Raw genomic sequence first — 18,487 nt, 5'->3', positions numbered from 1 at the left:
CAATCAAAGTGACCCATTCATACTTGATTTGTGTGCAAGAAAAAAATTAAATCCACTTTAAAAGTTATCATCATCCAAATTTTCAATAAAAAATAACCAGACATGCCAGAAAATAGGACCTAATGTTCTGAAAACAGGAAAATAAAAATATACCCACAGGTAATAATGCAGACTAATCAGACATTGACATATCTTTATAGATATGTAAATCTTTATCTTTAAGAAAATGAATGAAAAGATAATGACCAAAAACTAGAATTTATATTTAAAAAAAAACAAAAATCAATAGATGAGTTTAACAGCAATTTAGGCACATTTTAGAAAAGAGAATCAGCAGAACTGGGAGACTTGTATGCAGAGAGCATCCAGAATGAAGCATAGAGGAAAATTATCAACATCATGGTAGTGGGGGGTGTCCTCCAGACTGAAAAGGATAAAAATGCCACAAAAGACCCCAAGAGGGGTGCCAGGGTGGTGCCATCAGTTAAGCATCCAACTACTGGTTTCAGATCAGGTCATGATCCTAGGGTCATGAGATTGAGCCCCACGTTGGGCTCCATGCCCAGCATGGAGTCTGCTTGAGATTGTCTCTCCTCTGCCCCTCCTAGGAGCTCATGCTCTCTCTTTCTCTCCCTCTAAAATAAATAAATAAATCTCTTAAAAATAAAAGAGCCTAAGAAACAAACGGGATATGATGAAAACATTCTGGCATACATGAGACTAGAAACCTGGGAGTGGAAAAACTAAAGCAGAATCAAATTTTAAGAATCCTGGCATGCATTTTCTAAAACTGATGAAGTTATTAAGCCACAAACTGAAGAAGCTCTAGGAACATCAAAGCAGGATAAATAAATGAAAATCACACCTGGGCTTTTCGTAGTAAAATTGCTAGAAACCAAAGTATTAACTAAGTTATGTTTTTGCACCCAAAACCTGCTCTATTGCTGTCACAGTATAACATTTGATTCAATTTTAGAAACTGGAAAAGTAGGAACCACCCAAAGATTGGCACCCAGGAAATTAAAGGTAAATAGCTTAGTTGTGTGTGGTTTTTTTAAGATTTTATTTATTTATTTGAAAGAGAGAGAAAGTAAGAAAGGATGAGAGCGGGGTGAGGAGAAGAGGGCTGAGCAGGGAGTCTGATGAGGGGCTTGACCCCAGGAATCTGGGATCGTGACCTGAGCGGAAGACTGAGCCACCAAGGTGCCCCTAAATAGGTTAGTTCTAATCTGTGAACACAATGAATGGTAATAATTAGCCAAAATCCTCTTCTCTTAAGTAGGTGAAAACAGTGGAAACAAAAATACGGGGTTCAAGTCATTTATAACACTTACATCTTGATTTTATAAATTTCTTAAGCTATGTCTCCATGTCATCAGAAGCCAAAATATGCCAGTTCTAACACCAGCAATCACTTCTATTACCATCTCCACGGGAGGTTTAGCACTTAGGAAGCCACTAATCCTTAAGACTCCTACAGAAAATCAAATAACATAACCAAATTTAAATAGGACACTGGCTCAAGATGAAATCCTCTAATAAGATTTTTTTGTGAGATTTTCTGCTAGTAAAAGGCACCAACTGGAGCTAAAGTACCCCAAAGACCACCCATGCCCATGCAGGGAAGATAGCTAAAATTTACCCATGTGATCACATTTCAGAAGTGTGTGCATACAAAGAGTCCCTTCATTGTGATGGGATTAAGTCTGCGATTCACACTTGTAGGAGCTGCTCAAGAGGATCCCAACCATCTTCCTCAGGGAGATGGCAGGGCTTCAAAAATTCATGAGGCACACATCTAGAGATTAGATAGCTATAACCAAGGCACAGCATCCAGCTAAGGCACATTATACACATACACACAAAAAAGACAACTTTTTATTTCTAACACCAATATGGAACAATGCATTACTCCAAGACGAAACAAAAAACATACAGCAATAATTACAAAAGAAGAAAATACAACAACCATAGCACCATATTAACCTCAAAGGGCTTGATCTCCAGTTAAGACCATATACTGCGTTTAGAGGAATCACCAAAAGTAACTGCCTCCAAGTAAACATTAATCTTTCCCTATGGTCAGAAGCTTTCTGGACATACGTGTTGCTAACATTGGATTAGCATTATCTTCTTTTGTACATAAAAAACAACCAAAATTGGGGCCCCTGGGTGGCTCAGTGGGTTAAGTGTCTGCCTTCAGCTCAGGTCATGCACCCTGCCTTCGGCTCAGGGTCCTGGGACTGAGCCCCGAATCAGGCTCTCTGCTCAGCAGGGAGCCTGCTTCCCCCCCCTCTTTGCCTGCCTCTCTGCCTACTTGTGATCTCTTTCTCTGTATCAAATAATTATTAAAAACTGTATTAAAAACAAAAACAACTTAATTCCCTATCGCAAAAACCGCCTTCCCACCTTGTTGTTCCTTCCCTCCTCCCAGAACATCTGCTGGTCCTCATCGCGTTCTTATCCCTTTCTGTATCCTAGACCTACTGCAAGAATATTTATTTTTAAAGGTTTACTTATTTATTTATCTTGAGAGAGAGAGAGAGAGAAAGAGAGACAGTGTGAGGGGGAAGGGGCAAGGAGAGAGGAAGAGTGAGATCCAAGCAGACTCCATGCAGAGTGCGGAGCCTGATACGGGGCTTGGCTCAATCTCACGACCCTGATATCATGACCTGAGCTGAACCGGGAGTCAGATGCTCAACTGACTACACCAGCCAGATGTCTCCCAAAACATTTACTAAGCTGCAATTTCCACAATATTTTAACTGTGTTCTGAAATTAGTCTGTAAATATCTTTACATAACACTGAAGTCAGCAATTTAATAAGAGGCAAGTATGTGACACTTTGCAAAAAAACCAGCCCTTGTACATTTATGTCTACATATATCTGTAGAGCTAGTTTCCCAAGACCAATGGAACTAAACTGTACACACGGCGCGCGTACACACACACACACACACACACACCACCATATTCAAATCAAATGGATTTATATTAAATGTCAAATCAGATGCTATAAAATTTATAATCAGACACACAAAATATGAATTGAATTATGAATACACTGTTGATAATGGGTACAATAACATAATAAAGTAAAGAGAAGCATACAAAGGGCTTCACAAGTCACTCGAACCCAGCCTACTCTGCTGTCTGGCCTGATAATATCACTTAGCCAGCTGGAAAAATCCTTTCAAGCATGATCGAAGGGCTTTAAATAATGAGATTCTTTTCCCCTTTCCAGCTGTCCCTATTCTGGTGATCGGACCGATGCCACCTTTTCTCTCTTCTTGTTTTCTACTAGTGAAGCCACATTTTTACTTTTTTGAAAAGTTAGAACAGTCTTCTGCCATAGATGTTGCCATATTGACTATAAGGATGATAACCTGCATTTTAAAATGACCTTCTCCTCTATGTCACTCTTCACCATACTTACAATCTGAAAGTCTACTGTAAACAGAATGCATAATACAATAAAAGTTGCAGAGAGATAAGAAAAGTTCACAGGTTAATTCTAAAGTCCTTAGCCAGACACCTGCCCACAATTATGACTAATGCTCACACTAGAAGAAGCCAGGAGAGCCTCAGGTCAAGAATTCAGGGCCTTCCTCTTACATTCTTTCCTTCATGCTAACACGAGTAAATGGAGAGTTTCAACACTGCCTCGCAGTCACAAGGACAGGCTGTGTAGGCAAACCTCCTTCAACTATTTACTACGATGCCAAGAGACTACAATCCTGACTGGAGTTAGGGGGTCTCAAGTCACTGTCTGGTGATTACTATAAAACTTGTGGACAGAAAACAAAAGCAGGAAGAGTATAGAGCATTGTTCGAAAGGGAACTTAAAATCTGACTTTTAACTTCCATAAATTACCCCCTGCATTTCAAAAGTCATCTATCAATCAGTGGGTATTCACATGATCTGTGATTTGACAGATCCACCCTGAGGCATCCAATGTTGACACCATATTCAGGTCTAAAGTCTGCTCAGCAACAGAGTTGGAATCAGACTGTTCAAGTCTTCGGGACAAGGAAACAAGCCCAGAATGGCAGTCTAGGCCCCCACAGCATTGCGGCAGAGTGATCTGGGAAACATGGTGTGAAGCACAGGGTCAGCCAGACAGAGCAACAGAGAACTCATCATGGAAGGCATGTATGATCAGTGAGAAGCCACCCAGGCCTTTTAAGCAAGATGTCTGATCTGAACTAAGTTGTTTGTTTGTTTTAAGATTTTATTTATTTATTTGACAGACAGAAGTCACAAGTAGGCAGAGCAGCAGGCAGAGAGAGAGGAGGAAGCAGGCTCCCCACCAAGCAGAGAGCCTGATGTGGGGTTCGATCCCAGGACCCCGGGATCATGACCCGAGCCGAAGGCAGAGGCTTTAACACACTGAGACACCCAGACACCCACTGAACTAAGTTTTTAAACTGCTGTTCTGGCAGGTACATGGCAAGCAGAGCACAGGGGCCAGTTAGAAGAAAGCAGGTCTCATCTGCTTGGACAAGAGGATAAGCCTCGGTAATGACAGAGGGGACATCAAAAACTCAAGGACTCAGGGCGCCTGGGTGGCTCAGTGGATTAAGCCGCTGTCTTCGGCTCAGGTCATGATCTCAGTGTCCTGGGATCGAGCCCTGCATCCGGTTCTTTGCTCAGCGGGAGCCTGCTTCTCTCTCTCTCTCTACCTGACTCTCCGCCTACTTGTGATCTCTCTCTGTCAAATAAATAAATAAAATCTTTAAAAAAAAAAAAAAAAAAACTCAAGGACTCACTTCCAATGTGGTAAGTTTTAGAAGCCTGTAAGACATCTGAGAGAGAGAGATCTTCAGTTAGAAAACTCAGAACCATAAACAAGACTCTTGTGGATTGCAAACAACCCCACCCTCCTGGGGTCTACCTAATATGATAACGTACTGCTTTTTTGTTTTTAAAAAAACACTACAGAGCCACATTTGATGGAGCACCCAAGTGTAAACTCTTTCCAAGAGGCACTGATGGATTTACACTGTCACACACAATTGTAAAGTTTAGGATCTTGGCAGCTGCAGTAAATTTCAAAAATCCAAATAGAGGATCTTTGTCCTTGGTCTCCTCAGCCCCTTGATCTCGTGCTCCCTACTATCTAAGTCCTTCAGACACACAACCTTGGAACTGTCTTCTCACCCACCTATCTTTTTCATCTTTTATCCATCTCCTATCCTTCCAGCCTACTGCTTCTATTTATCTCAAGACAACACCCCAGGACTCCCTCTGTTCGCACCCAAAGTTAACCTTCGAATCTCCTTATGATTTAAAGACATTTTGCACATTACAAAGATAGGACCTATGCAGATGTCCCCTTTACATATATTCAGCCATTAGTCAAAAATGTAATTTAACTAAGCTACTTAACAACAACAATTAAATTCCTGCTTTCCTTTTAGAGCCTAATAAATTAAAGTTTTGTGTTCATTCTGTTTGTTTTGTAAGCACTTACAGGTCACTACTTGAGAAAAACTGGGAACTTTTAAAAACTCGAAACCCTGACAATTTTATTTATTTCCCATAAGAGACTAACCCTAAACTGTCAACTACACTGAGGTCTTCTATAATGTTTGATATTTAAAGCATTATCCGGGGGCACCCAGGTGGCTCAGTCGGTAAGTGGCTGCCTTCAGTTCAGGTCATGATCCTAGGGTCCTGGGATCGAGCCCTGCATCAGGCTCTCTGCTCAGTGGAGAGCCTGCTTATCCCTCTCCCACTCCCACTGCTTGTGTTCCCTCTCTCGCTGTGTCTCTCTCTCTCTGTCAAATAAATAAATAAAGTCTTAAAAAAAATAAAAAGCATTATCCCATTTGTACCCATGCACTTGCTAGGTCACAAATTTATTAAACTTAAAAAGCCCAAAGTAACTCCAGTAACACTCTTAGTGCCCAGATCTTGGTTTCTCAAATAAAGAACCAGAGTGTCTTAGAGAAATGGTTGATTCCAGGGTTAGGACACAGAAAATACAAAACGAGCCTAGAGCATTCTGTGGTACCAGCAAGTAAGATTAAAGCTTTTTAGAGTTGGGATAAGGGGGCAAGTGGAATGTTAGAAGGGCACAGAGGCCAACCTGAAAGAAAGTTCTAGTGGCCAAAGCTGGAAGAGTTTGAACAGCAAGTTAAGTAACAACCCATAAAATAACAACTATCCATGCATCTGTACTGATACAAATAGTTGAACAAATAAATGGGGGAAAAAATTCTAATCAGTAAACACAGAAGAATGAGAAAAAAAAAATGTATGATCACCATCAGAACAATAAACTACAGGGGCTCCTGGGTGGCTCAGTGGGTTAAGCAGCTGACCCTTGGTTTCGACTCGTGTGGTGATCTCACAGGTGTGGGATCAAGCCCCATGTCAGGGGCTTCATGCTAAGCTCAGAGATTATCTCTCTCCTCTCCCTCTACCCCTCCCCACTCATGCTCAAGCTCACACTCTCTCAAATAAATACATAAAATCTTTTAAATAAATAAGAACAATATAGTCCAATGTACATCCAATTCTACCAATGGATGCAAAATTAGTGAATAAAAGTTTAAGGAGAAACAGAACACTCACACAGCCCGAGCTTCTCTTCCAAGATATCTACTAATTACAAAGAGAAAAATAACTTTCCACTGGGGACCAGGCAAACAGCACCTTAATCAAGGTTTACATCAGCGACATCACAGGCCCTGGACATGACGCACTGAGATTCCTTCCAGTATTTTTTCCCCAAATGCGTAACTTCAATGTGATCATGAGAAAACCTCAAGTACTAATTGAGGAATAGCCTACAAAATAACTGACCAGTACTCTTCACAAGTTCATAGACTGGATGTTGAACAGAAAAAGGATAGTGAAAAGCCACTGAACTCCGAAGAAGTCTATAGTTTCGATAACAGTAAAATAATCTCACACTAATGTGAATCTATCCGTTTTGACAATTTAACTACAGTTTCACAAGATGTTACGGGAACTCTCTGTACCATATTTTTCTGCAACTTTTCAGGAAGCCTAAAAAATTACTTCAAAACAGCACATAAAAATCAGTAATCAAAGAACCCCAATCTTTTTTCAGTATTTATAACAGAAGCATAATGTCAGACTTAAAATGCCATCTTTGGGGCTGTCTGGGCAACACAGTCTGTGGAGCATCCGACTCTTGGTTTCAGCTCAGGTCGTGATCTCAGGGTTGTGAGATCCAGTCCAGCGTCTGGCCCTGCACTTAGCACAGGGTCGGCTTGAGATTCTCTCTCCCTCTCCCTCTGCCCCACCCCCCCACTTGTGCTCTCTGGTTCTCTCTCTCTCTCTCTTTCTTTCAGAAAAAAACAAAACAAACTTTTTTTTTTTAAAAAAATGCCATCTCTGGGGGCGCCTGGGTGGCTCAGTTGTTAAGTGTCTGCCTTCAGCTCAGGTCATGATCCCAGGGTCCTGGAATCAAGCCCTGCATGGGGCTCCCTGCTCCGCCAGAAGCCTGCTTCTCCCTCTCCCAGTCCCCCTGCTTGTGTTCCCTCTCTCACTGTCTCTCTCTCTGTGTCAAATAAATAAAATCTTTTAAAAAATTAAATTAAATTAAAAATGTCATCTGTGTTCTTGAAAACTTCAGCAAGAGCTATACAAACCCAACCACCGCTGTAGGCATTCTGGAAAGCATTGTTTTATAATACATTTGTTATATGTGTTTTATGACACATTTATAGTGTTTTATAGACACAACTATAACATCTCTTTCTTGTTACTCTGGCATATTTATGATTAGCTGAAATTCAAATGACATGAAGGTTGTGAGAGACTCCTAAAAGCCAAGCTTCAACGGCTATATCACTTTACACTGAGAAGGAAGAGCAAGAAGCTTCCCTTGCGTAAAATTGTTCTCCAGAAGTGATTTGTCCTCTTCCTTGAGGAAGCAGAAGACTAGCTGAGGACAAAACACAAGCTGACATCCTGCAAACCACAACCCTCCCCCGCCCCCCACTCATGGAGGGACTTGTGTGGCATTCTTTCTGAAAGCCCTAACTCTTAATGTTTATGTCTTGCTAGAGGGAAAAACCTTAACTTGATGATGGCAAGGCCTCCGGGATCTTGTAAGTCCTCTTTAGTAGATGAAAGTTCTTTTGAAAACCTCATTTACTTTTCCTTATCTCCCCCAACCCCATAGTACATAATCAATTGTTCCTCACAACCCCTGAACAGCTCTTTCTGCCCCCGGGGCTCCCTTGCTTTCATAAAACGGCCATTTTGGACCAAAGATGTCTCAAGAATTCTTTCCTGGTCATTGGCTCCAGACCTCATCCTAGCAAACCTCACCTATGTTTCAAAACCACATCACTTATATGGGTGGAAATAGTGAAGGGAGAAAAACAGCAATTTGCTTTTTGTTGAAAAATTCAAAACACTTTAATTTGCCTCTGGGTTGGGACAGCACTCTATGAGGTAAGATGGAACACATCTCCCTGAGGGGTGGGGAGATACGTATCTACCTCTGTGTCTGAATACAATGGGTGGTTTGTAGCTCCAGGGAACATTCCTCCAATTTTACCCTTCCAGTTACCTCGAAGAATTTAATACCAGGGAAATGACAACGACCTAATGCTAACCTGACCCCAAGTACTAATCTCCAGCCAGCTCCTGTCTGAAGAGTAGTAAGATTTTTTTCAGTTGCAAACCCAAAAAGATCGGGCTGGTGATCAGTAAAGTGCAAGAAACCTCCTTCAGTGGAGTTTCAGACCTGGCCAAGATTTTGCTCCGCCCTTCTATCAAAAACAGAAGGTCTTCGGAATCGTGATGAGAACTGCAGTTTGGCTTTACTCACAAACCCCCTGCCTGGGTTTTTAAACAACCCATCATTCATCTATAAAATATAAAAGATTTATCCCTTAATAAACCAAACAACCAGGACACTACTAACGTCCCACATTAGGACTCTCTGAATGAGTATTCATCTCTATGAATAAGCTAATAGTGTGGCTCAAAAATTAGATACCCACTTTCTAACGGTCTCTCAGCGACGCAGAATACCTGCTTCAAAAAGCGATGGGGGAGAGCCTGGCATGAGAAGGGGGAGTACCTGCCAGTAGGTTTCGAGGGGAGAGGATGAAGAAATGTGATGGTTCTACACACCATACTTTAAGTAGATGAACTGTGGGATATGTGAGCTCTGTGATGCGGGGGAAAAAATAAAGTCCGAACCATCCAGACACTTTATTATCACTGATTCACAACCTAGAGTGAGCTGGGAGCTGATATTTTAAAGGACAAATTTTAGCTTTCTGTGGGTAGACCCATGTATCCTATATCCTATAGAGACGATAGTCATTCAGGTTCTTTTAATTTTCACTAAAAAAAATCTCAACCCTAACCTATCACCCCAGTAAGCAACACAGATTAAGCCTTCCCTATTGATATAACCTTTAACTGCTGCCAAACTTCTATCAAAAACTCCCGACAGAGACAAATATAGGGTATTTTGGTTTTGTTTTTAAAGATTTTATTTATTCATTTGGCAGAGAGAGACACAGTGAGAGAGGGAGCACAAGCAGGGGGAGTGGGAGGAGAATCAGGCCTCCTGGAAGCCTCATGTGGGGCTGGACCCCAAAACCCTAGGATCGTGACCTGCGCCAAAGGCAGACATTTAATGACTAAGCCACCCAGGCACCCTAAATACGGTGTATTTAAAGAACATTAGATCCATCCATCCATCTATAAAATATAAAAGATTTATCCCTTAATAAACCCCAAACCATCAAACAACAACATGTGTGACCAAAGGTCTCAGACACCACAAGGGTTTCTTATTACCCTTAGGGTAAGGAAAATTGTAACTACAGCGAACGGTCCTAGAAAATGCACTACTGCATGTACTACATGGATGGGCACACAGGATGCTCTCCCATGCCATTTACAGTCTCCTTTGCATCTTTTGTAAATGTTAGGAAAAGCTTTTCTATGGAGCTGATACGTTTCCCCCTTTATGCTCATTGATTTGTGTGACTGATCATCCCTTTTTATTATGGCTTCCAGAGGCAACATTAATTTGCACAGCATCTGTCCAAGTCCATTTTAACGTGCTTTCCTTTACACTATTTTATTTTCCACTTGGAATACTTAATGCTCACCTCAAATGTTTCATGGATGCTTAATAAAAATAAATGCAGAAATAGATCTTGGCTCTAAGTGTATTTTAACAGCATCTTAATACAAAAGAACGTGTTTCCTAAGGGAGTTGTTGCTGAATGCACTGGGGCTGGAGAAAAGATAACCAACACACATTTATACTATAAATCTATTTCTTTCTAAAAGTGGAATGAGCTTTTATATTTCCACTGCTAGGCAAGAAAATAAAACTAGGCAACATTAGTTACTTTTGTAACTGTAAATTTACAATCTAATTTTTTTGATCTTGTATTTTTCTTTATTGTTCTAACTTCTTCAGAATTATTTTTTCCAAAGATCTTATTTATTTACTTGAGATACAGAGAGCATGTGTGGGGGTCAGGGGGAGACAGAGAAGCTGGCTCTAAGCTGAGCACGACACTGGAATCATGACCAGACCAGAGCCAAAGGCAGACGCTTAACTAACTGAACCATCCAGGTGCCCTGCTCTAGTACAATGTTTAATAATAACTGTAATACGCTGGTTAACTTTTTGAATTCAATCATTAAAAACCAACTATACACACACACACACACACACACAATTACAAAAGGGAGCTCAATAACTTTTTAGCAAGCCATTCAAAAGTTGTGGACAAAACTTTATGTCCTGGGACGCCTGGGTCTCTCAGTGGGTTAAACATCTGCCTTCCCCTCAGGTCATGATCCAAGGGTACTAGGATCCAGCTCCACATGGTCTCCCCACTAGGCCGGAACCCTGCTTCTTCCTCCCCCATTCCCCCTGCTTGTGTTCCCTCTCTCGCTGTGTCTCTGTCAAATAAATAAATAAAATCTTTCAAAGTATATATACATATATAGGTACATATATATACACATACCTACCCTGGGGCTAAGAAAAAAAAGACAAAATGATTGGTTAATCCCTTTAAAAGTACTAACATTAACAAATTCTCTCCTACCTTGTAGTAACTTCTGTGCTTAGTTAAGTTTTTACCCATTTACTATCTATCAACTCTTGTTCCATACATTTGGAGAAAGCCAGTTTACCGTCTAGTTCTTAAGACACACCACCGGAAACAAAATCAGCTGGCACCAAGGCACTGATTTCTGAAAAAAAAAAACGGTCTGAAATCTGGATTTGGATTTCACATTCATTTCCAAGTGAAATTGGGAAGGACTAACTAAAACCTAGTCGTCTCAACTGAAGTTTTCTATTTTCTACCAAATGTCCGTGCAATACCCACCAGATCTTTCAAGCCACACATCCCAAATGGCTTTCACCATGTACTCACTCAGTTTAGTAGAGGTTCAGTTCCACCGAGGTCTTCGATCTCAGAGTCCGTGTGTCCAGAGGCAGAGCCCTAACAATTGTTTATATAGACGCTGAGCTGAGTCAGCCAAACCTTCCAAACGTACCCTAAGGAAGCAGCTCTTAACAATAGCATCAAGCATCTGTACCGTGCTTTCTAAATCGGGAAGAGCTTTTCTAACATCTCCCTGGCTCTTTTCCAGGCTGCTTTCTTCCCGCGACTCCCAGTCTCTGCAGGACTGTCTGGGACTCCCTCTTGCCTCCCGCGCGCTCCGGACTCCAGGTCGAACCGCGCGGGACTCAGGACACCGCGGGCGCGCACAGCGCACCCCATCCCCCACCGCGCCGGGCGACCCGCCCTGACCCGCGCGCTCGGCTCGGCGGACGGCCCACCCACGGTGTCCGCGCGCTCCCGCCTGGCCGGCACTCACACGCGCAGCTAGCGGCCCGGGAAGACGCCCGGCCGGGGCTTAACTGTCGGGAGCGGCGGGCCAGGGCGGCCAGGGCTGCGAAGAGGCGAGCGCCGGCAGCGCCGACGCCGGCTTCGCCTTCGTTATCCCCCCGCCGCAGGCCGGGAGAGCGCAGGGCGGCGGCTCCCTCGGGGTCCGACCAGAGGAGTAGCGCCGCCTGCCTGGCCGCGATAAAGCGCCCTACGGCCGCCGCGGAGCAGCGCGCGGGTGGGCGGCCAGGAAACGAAACAGGACACTGGCTCGAGGGCCATCCTCTTGCGGGACCCAGGTCACGGAGCTGACTCACCCAGAGCGCGCATGGGCAAACCCCAAAATCCCGCCTTGCCGGGTCTGTACGAAAGGACAGTGGTGATTAGCCCTGGTAATCACAGGACGCTACCGGAGCTGATGGATACGAGCTCGAACCTGGACGGATTTGCTCACCGTGTCCCGCGCCCTAAGCTCCGAGGGACGCTGACACCTATCAAACACGTTGCCCACCCCGAGAGCAAGTGTCTCTATAGAATGAGCTTCTGAGAAATTAGGTGATTACTCCCCAAAACAATAACTTAAGGAATTGAATCTAATACGGGGGGGGGGGGGGACGAGGAACAAGTTGAATGAAAATATTACTTCGAACGATTTGAGTGTATTCTGCACACATTTTTAAAAGATTTTATTTATTTATTTATTTATTTATCAGAGAGAGAGAGAGGACACAAGTAGGCAGAGTGGCAAGGAGAAGCAGGCTCCCCACTGAGCACAGAGCCTGATATGGGACTTGGTCCCAGGACCCTGGGATCATGACCTAATCTGAAGGCAGCGGTTTAACCGCCTGAGCCACCCATGTGTACCTTCACTCTCTTGTAATAAATACTTCTCTGTAATACTGTTCGCGTGAAAAAGCTGGAAAGTGTGCATATTCAAGAAAGGGTTTGGTTATCAGGCTTTATGAGTGTTTATGACTTTCCCAAAATTTGCCTGTTGCAGATACTCTTGAAAATTAATACTTATATCTACTTTCTGATTTGCGTTTACAAACAAAAATCAAATTATTTAAAGCAACACCAGGTATTACTATTAACTCTTTTTTAACTGTTAATTCTTTTTTTTTTTTTAAGATTTTATTTATTTGTCAGAGAGAGAGGAGCAAGAGTGAGCACAGGCAGACAGAGTGGAAGGCAGAGGCAGAGGGAGAAGCAGGCTCCCTGCTGAGCAAGGAACCGGATGTGGGACTTGATCCCAAGACACTGGGATCATGACCTGAGCCAAAGGCAGCTGCTTAACCAACTGAGCCACCCAGGCGTCCCTTAACTGTTAATTCTTAACCCCTTACAGGAAATCTTTAATCACAGGGCATCTGGCTGGCTTAGTTGGTGAAGTGTGTGACCCTTGATTTCAGGGTCGTGAGTTCAAGCCCTATGTTGGGCGCAGAGACTACTTTAAAAAGGGTAAGTTTCAGGGGTGGTTCAGTGGGTTAAGCCTCTGCCTTGGGCTCAGGTCATGATCTCAGGGTCCTGGGATGGAGCTCCGCATGGAGCCCTGCATCAGGCTCTCTGCTCGGCAGGGAGCCTGCTTCCCCCTCTCTCTCTGCCTGCTGCTTTGTCTACTTGTGATCTCTCTGTCAAAAAAATAAATAAAATCTTTAAAAATATAAATTAATAAATTTTAAAAGACATTTAAAGACCTGTATACAAATATATTTGTCATTTTAGGCCAGGACTGAGAAAAATTTTTCAGAGACGGCTTTTAATAACTGCTTGCAAAATTTTAAAACACCCACTAAAGAACAAAATTTTACTGATGTCAGTAAAGATTTTTTAAATTGCTAGCAAATTCTAAAGGCAATTCCAAGAGGGGACTTGTAAAAATGGGGGGAAAATATACATAAAATTGATGAAAAGCACATTTAGAAAAGAAACAGGACAATAGGTTGAATATAGCACTGTGTAATATGTAAAACAAAAACAAACCAAAACCTTATGCATAGAAAATAGCTGGCAATACAAGAAAAAAAAAATTTTTTTTCTGCGTTGTGACATTATGGTTCTTTTTTTTCTTCTATTTTAGTGTAATTTTCTAAAATTTTTTAGTGCAGATATACAACTTTTATTTTGGAAAAAAGAATTTTGTTTAAAAGTAAATCAGTAAGGGATGCCTGGATGGCTAGCCAGTTAAGCATCTGCCTTAAGCTCAAGTCATGGTCCTCGGGCTGGAATCGAGTCTCAGAGAGGGGCTCCTAGCTCAGCAGGGAGCCTGCTTCTCCCTCTGCCTACCACCCCCCTTTGTGTTATTTCTCTCCCCACACACAAATAAAACCTTTTTTAAAAAAGTAAATCAGGGACGCCTGGGTGGCTCAGTGGGACGCCTGGGTGGCTCAGTTGGTTGAGCAGCTGCCTTTGGCTCAGGTCATGATCCTAGGGTCCTGGGATCGAGTCCCACATCGGGCTCCTTGCTCAGCAAGGGAGCCTGCTTCTCCCTCTGCCTCTGCCTGACTCTTTGTCTGCCTGTGCTCTCTCGCGCTCTCTCTCCCTCTATCTCTGGCAAATAAATAAATAAAAATCTTTTAAAAAAAAAAAAGTAAATCAGGGGGCACCTGGGTGGCTTAGTGGGTTAAAGCCTCAGGTCATGATCTCAGGGTCCTGGGATTGAGCCCCACGTCAGGCTCTCCGCTCCTCGGGAGCCTGCTTCCCTTCCTCTCTCTCTGCCTTGTGATCTCTGCCAAATAAATAAATAAAAATCTTTAAAAAAAAAAAAAAGTAAATCAGGGACGCCTGGGTGGCTCAGTTGGTTAAGCTGCTGCCTTCAGCTCAGGTCATGATCCCAGGGTCATAACCCCAGGGACCTGGGATCGAGTCCCACATGGGGCTCCTTACTCAGCAGGGAGCCTGCTTCTCTCGCTGCCCCTGCCTGCCTCTCTGCCTGCTTGTGTGTACACTCTCTCTCTCTCTCTCTCTGGCAAATAAATAAAATCATTTTTAAAAAAAAGTTTTTTTAAAGTAAAGCAATAAAATGCCAGTGTTTTAGTCAGTAAAAAATATATGACAATACTTAAAGACAGAACCTCACCTAAAACAGGGCTAAAAATCACTAAAACAAAAAATTTTCTACCTTATTTTTAGTAGAATTTTTAAAGGAGTTTTATTTTTTCATATTGATAAATCAGTGTATATGCTCGCTAAAATTACATTAATTCCTATTCTCACTCTAATACTCACTACAGCTGATCACTGCCATCAAATTCTGTTTGATAAATTCAGATTAGAGTCAGCCTTTCATGAATGCATTGCATTATTAAGAAATGTGTCATTTTAGCTTATAAGTTAGCATTTTATTTTGGGCTAATCATCTTCAAATTCCCTGTCTTCTCTTTTAGTGTTTGAGTGTTTTATGTCACAGAGTATAGGGAAGAAGGAACATAAAGATGACCTTCCTGGAGCACCTGGGTGGCTCAGTGGGTTAAAGCCTCTCCCTTCGGCTCAGGTCACGATCCCAGGGTGCTGGGATTGAGCCCTGCATCAGGCTCTCTACTCACAGGAATCCTGCTTCCCCCTCTCTCTGCCTGCCTCTCTGCCTACTTGTGATCTCTCTCTCTCTCTCAAATGAATAAATAAAGTCTTAAAAAAAAAAAAGGTCACTTGTTCACCTGAGCTCTCGCAAAAACTGGATAAAGTAATAATTTTAATCTCTTTAAATCTGATAACAAATGGCAGTGTTTCGATTTACATCTCTTAGATTTAGTGAGAGTAAACTTTTTTAATGTTTAATGATCATTTGTGGTTTGTTTATAAATTTCCTATGTAAGGCCTTTTCCCATTTCTCTCTATAAAGTTCTTAGGTTGCAGAACAAGGAAGGAGGAGACTGGTTCTCTGAAGAACGTTGATCTGCTGGGCTGTCTCCAAGTTAGTTGAAGTCACTGTCATATTTTACAAGCCTTCCAATCAAACCACAGAATTATCAAAAGTAACGATTTCTTTACAATCCTAATGGAAAGCTCTGGGGCCATCTGGAGTCCATACCTGTGAAACACACATTGAAGATCTCAAATGCGCCCCTGGCAGGAGTAAGGTGTCGCCAAGTGCTTTTGTGACAGGTAAGGACAGACAAATAGGGAAGATGCCCTCAGGGGAAGGGAGCAGACAGACTCTTTCATGGAATCAATGAAGCCTCACTTCTTGAAAACTCCAAAAATAATGGGAAGTTTTTCTTTTTGTGGGGGAGGAGGAGGTGATAATACACATCCTGTGTGGTTTTCGCCAGGTATTCATGTTTGGTGGAAAGTCAGCAACAGACACAGGCAAAGGCTACAGATTCGCTTAATGCTGATAAATGGTATGGCTTCTTGTAAGAATGGCAACCAAAGCCAAATCAAAAACAGTATTCTCATTAAAGGAGCAAACCTCCTGGACTTGTAACGCCATGAAACAGTCACTCTACTATCAAAGCTCCCATACAGACCAAACGAGACGCTCTCTTCCTCTTTCTCATAGGAGTTTTAATACCATCCTAGATTTTCCCAGCTGCCCCGAGCTCTCGGTCTATTCTCCAGCCTGACCACCAAGGGCGAGGAGCTGGTAAGGACTCAGTACCTTCCTCAGCACTTCAAGTGGTGAACTTCTCAGGGTCAATTTTCCCCTTACAAGTCCAGGTTTCAGACAGAACCTATTATGGACCTGGGGGCATTTGTATATAACACCTGTAATGGGTCCAGTATATTTATTTTCACTACTCCCAAATAAAAACCATTTTTAAAAAAGCAAATAAAAAACAGTACAGGTGGCTGTAGGCACTGAGTTCCCCCATGGCTCTTTTTAGAGCCACTAGAGACATTTGATGAACTCCAGAAGAGAAAGATCAGCCTATAAAGGGCTTGAACACTGATGAGTAAGTGAAGGAGTAGAAACAGGGTGTAGATAACTCTTAACAAAGGTTTCACTATAACAAGAAGGTAAGAGAAAGGAGCGTCTCTTGAAACTATCTTAGGGAGCACCTGGGTGGCTCAGGGTTTAAGCCTCTGCCTTCGGCTCAGGTCATGATCCCAGGGTCCTGGAATGGAGGCCCACATCAGGCTCTCTGCTCAGCAGGGAGCCAGCTTCCTCCTCTCTCTCTGCCTGCCTCTCTGCCTACCTGTGATCTGTCTGTCAAATAAATAAATAAAATTTTTAAATCTTTAAAAAAAAAACCATCTTGGGGTTCAAAGAATATATTTCTTATTTGGTTAAGTTAGGTAGGCTGGAATATGTGTGCACACCAAGAGGAAGTCACAGAGAAGAAACGGTAGTTAACTGGTGTGATCAGGTCCCTTACGAAGTGAAAGAGGAATTAGCATTAGAAAAGGAAATTTCTTTTAATTATGGCAGAAAGAAAGGGCATAAGGATGAGTCCTCATGCAGATGAGTGTTTTAGTAAGGGAAAGAAAGAAAATGGAAAGAAGTACACTTTCTCTCTGAAGCTGGAGGATCTGCTGAAGGTATCAAGTGAAAGCAAAGACAAGGGACTTAACCCTGAAATAGACCTCTATTTGTTTCCTATGGTGCCATAACAAATTCCCACAAACTTAATGGCTTAAGACAATAAAATGTGTTATTCTACATTTCCATAGGTCAGAAGTCCAAACTGGGCCTGACTGGGCTAAAATCAAAGATGCCAGCAGGTTTGTATTCCTTTCTGGAACTTTTCCAGATTTTAAAGGGCAGATGCATCCCTTGCTCATGGTCCCTTCCTCTTGCTTCCAAGCCAACAGCAGAGCATCACTCTGACCTTGCTTCTGTTACCGTATCTTCATTCTGCTTCCCTCTTCTACTTTGACAGCACTCTTGTGATTACTTTAGACACACTGGATAAGCCCTGATAATCTTTCTACCTTAAAGTCATTTCATTAGCAACCTTAATTTCATTGTCAAACTTAATTCTCCTTTAGCAGGCAAACTAACACATTTACCTTCTGACTATTAGAACATGACATCTGGGTTGCCTGGGTGGCTCAGTTAAGTGTCTGCCTTAAGCTCAGGTCATGAGCCTGGGGTCCTGGGATCGAGTCCTGCATTGGGCTCCCTGCTCAGGCTCCAGAGAGCCTGCTTCTCCCTCTGCCTGCCTCTCCCCCTGCTTGTGCTCTCTTGGTTTCTCTCTCTTTCTCTCTTTCTCTCTCTCTGACAAATAAATAAATAAAATCTTAAAAAAAAAAAAAAAAGGACATGACATCTTTGGGAGGCCATTATTCTGCCTAATACAAGGCCCTAAGAAAACAAAGAGGATGCTAATAGCTAATGTGGAAATGTTGGGGTTCCGAGCCAAAGGCTAAGAAAGAATTCTTGAGATGTCTTGGGTGCAAACAGGTATTTTTATTAAGGCACGGGGACAGGAGCTACGGGCAGAGAGGACTGCCAAGGGATTGTGAGGAGCAACTGATTATATACTATGGAATTGGGGGAGGTAAAGCTAGGGGTAGTTTCCGAAAGGATTTTCATGCAGACTCACAGAATCCTGGCGGCCTAGCTATTGTCAAGCTAAGGTGGTTTTTCCCTCTAGCAAGGCATTCACATGGGAGTTCCTGGAGGACTGTTGTCCTCGGCCTGCCCCAAGTATTTGTCAGTGGGCTACAGTTACTAAGA

At 42.6% G+C, this 18,487-nt stretch overlaps 1 protein-coding gene across 4 annotated transcripts in view; it reads right to left on the bottom strand.

Annotated features, from left to right (window-relative positions):
* ABCG2 (ATP binding cassette subfamily G member 2 (Junior blood group)) overlaps positions 1 to 18,487 on the bottom strand; it is a 159,723-nt gene that overhangs the window by 72,616 nt on the left and 68,620 nt on the right. Inside the window, exons 1-2 of one of the 4 annotated variants that reach the window (XM_045079384.1) lie at positions 11,858 to 11,988; positions 11,410 to 11,478 (exon numbers count right to left, since the gene is read on the bottom strand). The exons of the other annotated variants lie outside the window; for them this stretch is intronic. The gene's annotated coding sequence lies outside the window, so the exon portion shown is untranslated. Of the gene's footprint in view, positions 1 to 11,409; positions 11,479 to 11,857; positions 11,989 to 18,487 lie in introns of those variants that run through there. 4 annotated transcript variants of the gene reach the window in all.

This window comes from Mustela putorius, unplaced genomic scaffold (genome assembly GCF_011764305.1).
Source record: "Mustela putorius furo isolate JIRA1106 unplaced genomic scaffold, ASM1176430v1.1 tig00000382_pilon_pilon_pilon, whole genome shotgun sequence".
In the NCBI taxonomy this organism is placed as follows: Eukaryota; Metazoa; Chordata; class Mammalia; order Carnivora; family Mustelidae; genus Mustela; species Mustela putorius.
This window is presented reverse-complemented; position numbering and strand designations above follow the sequence as displayed.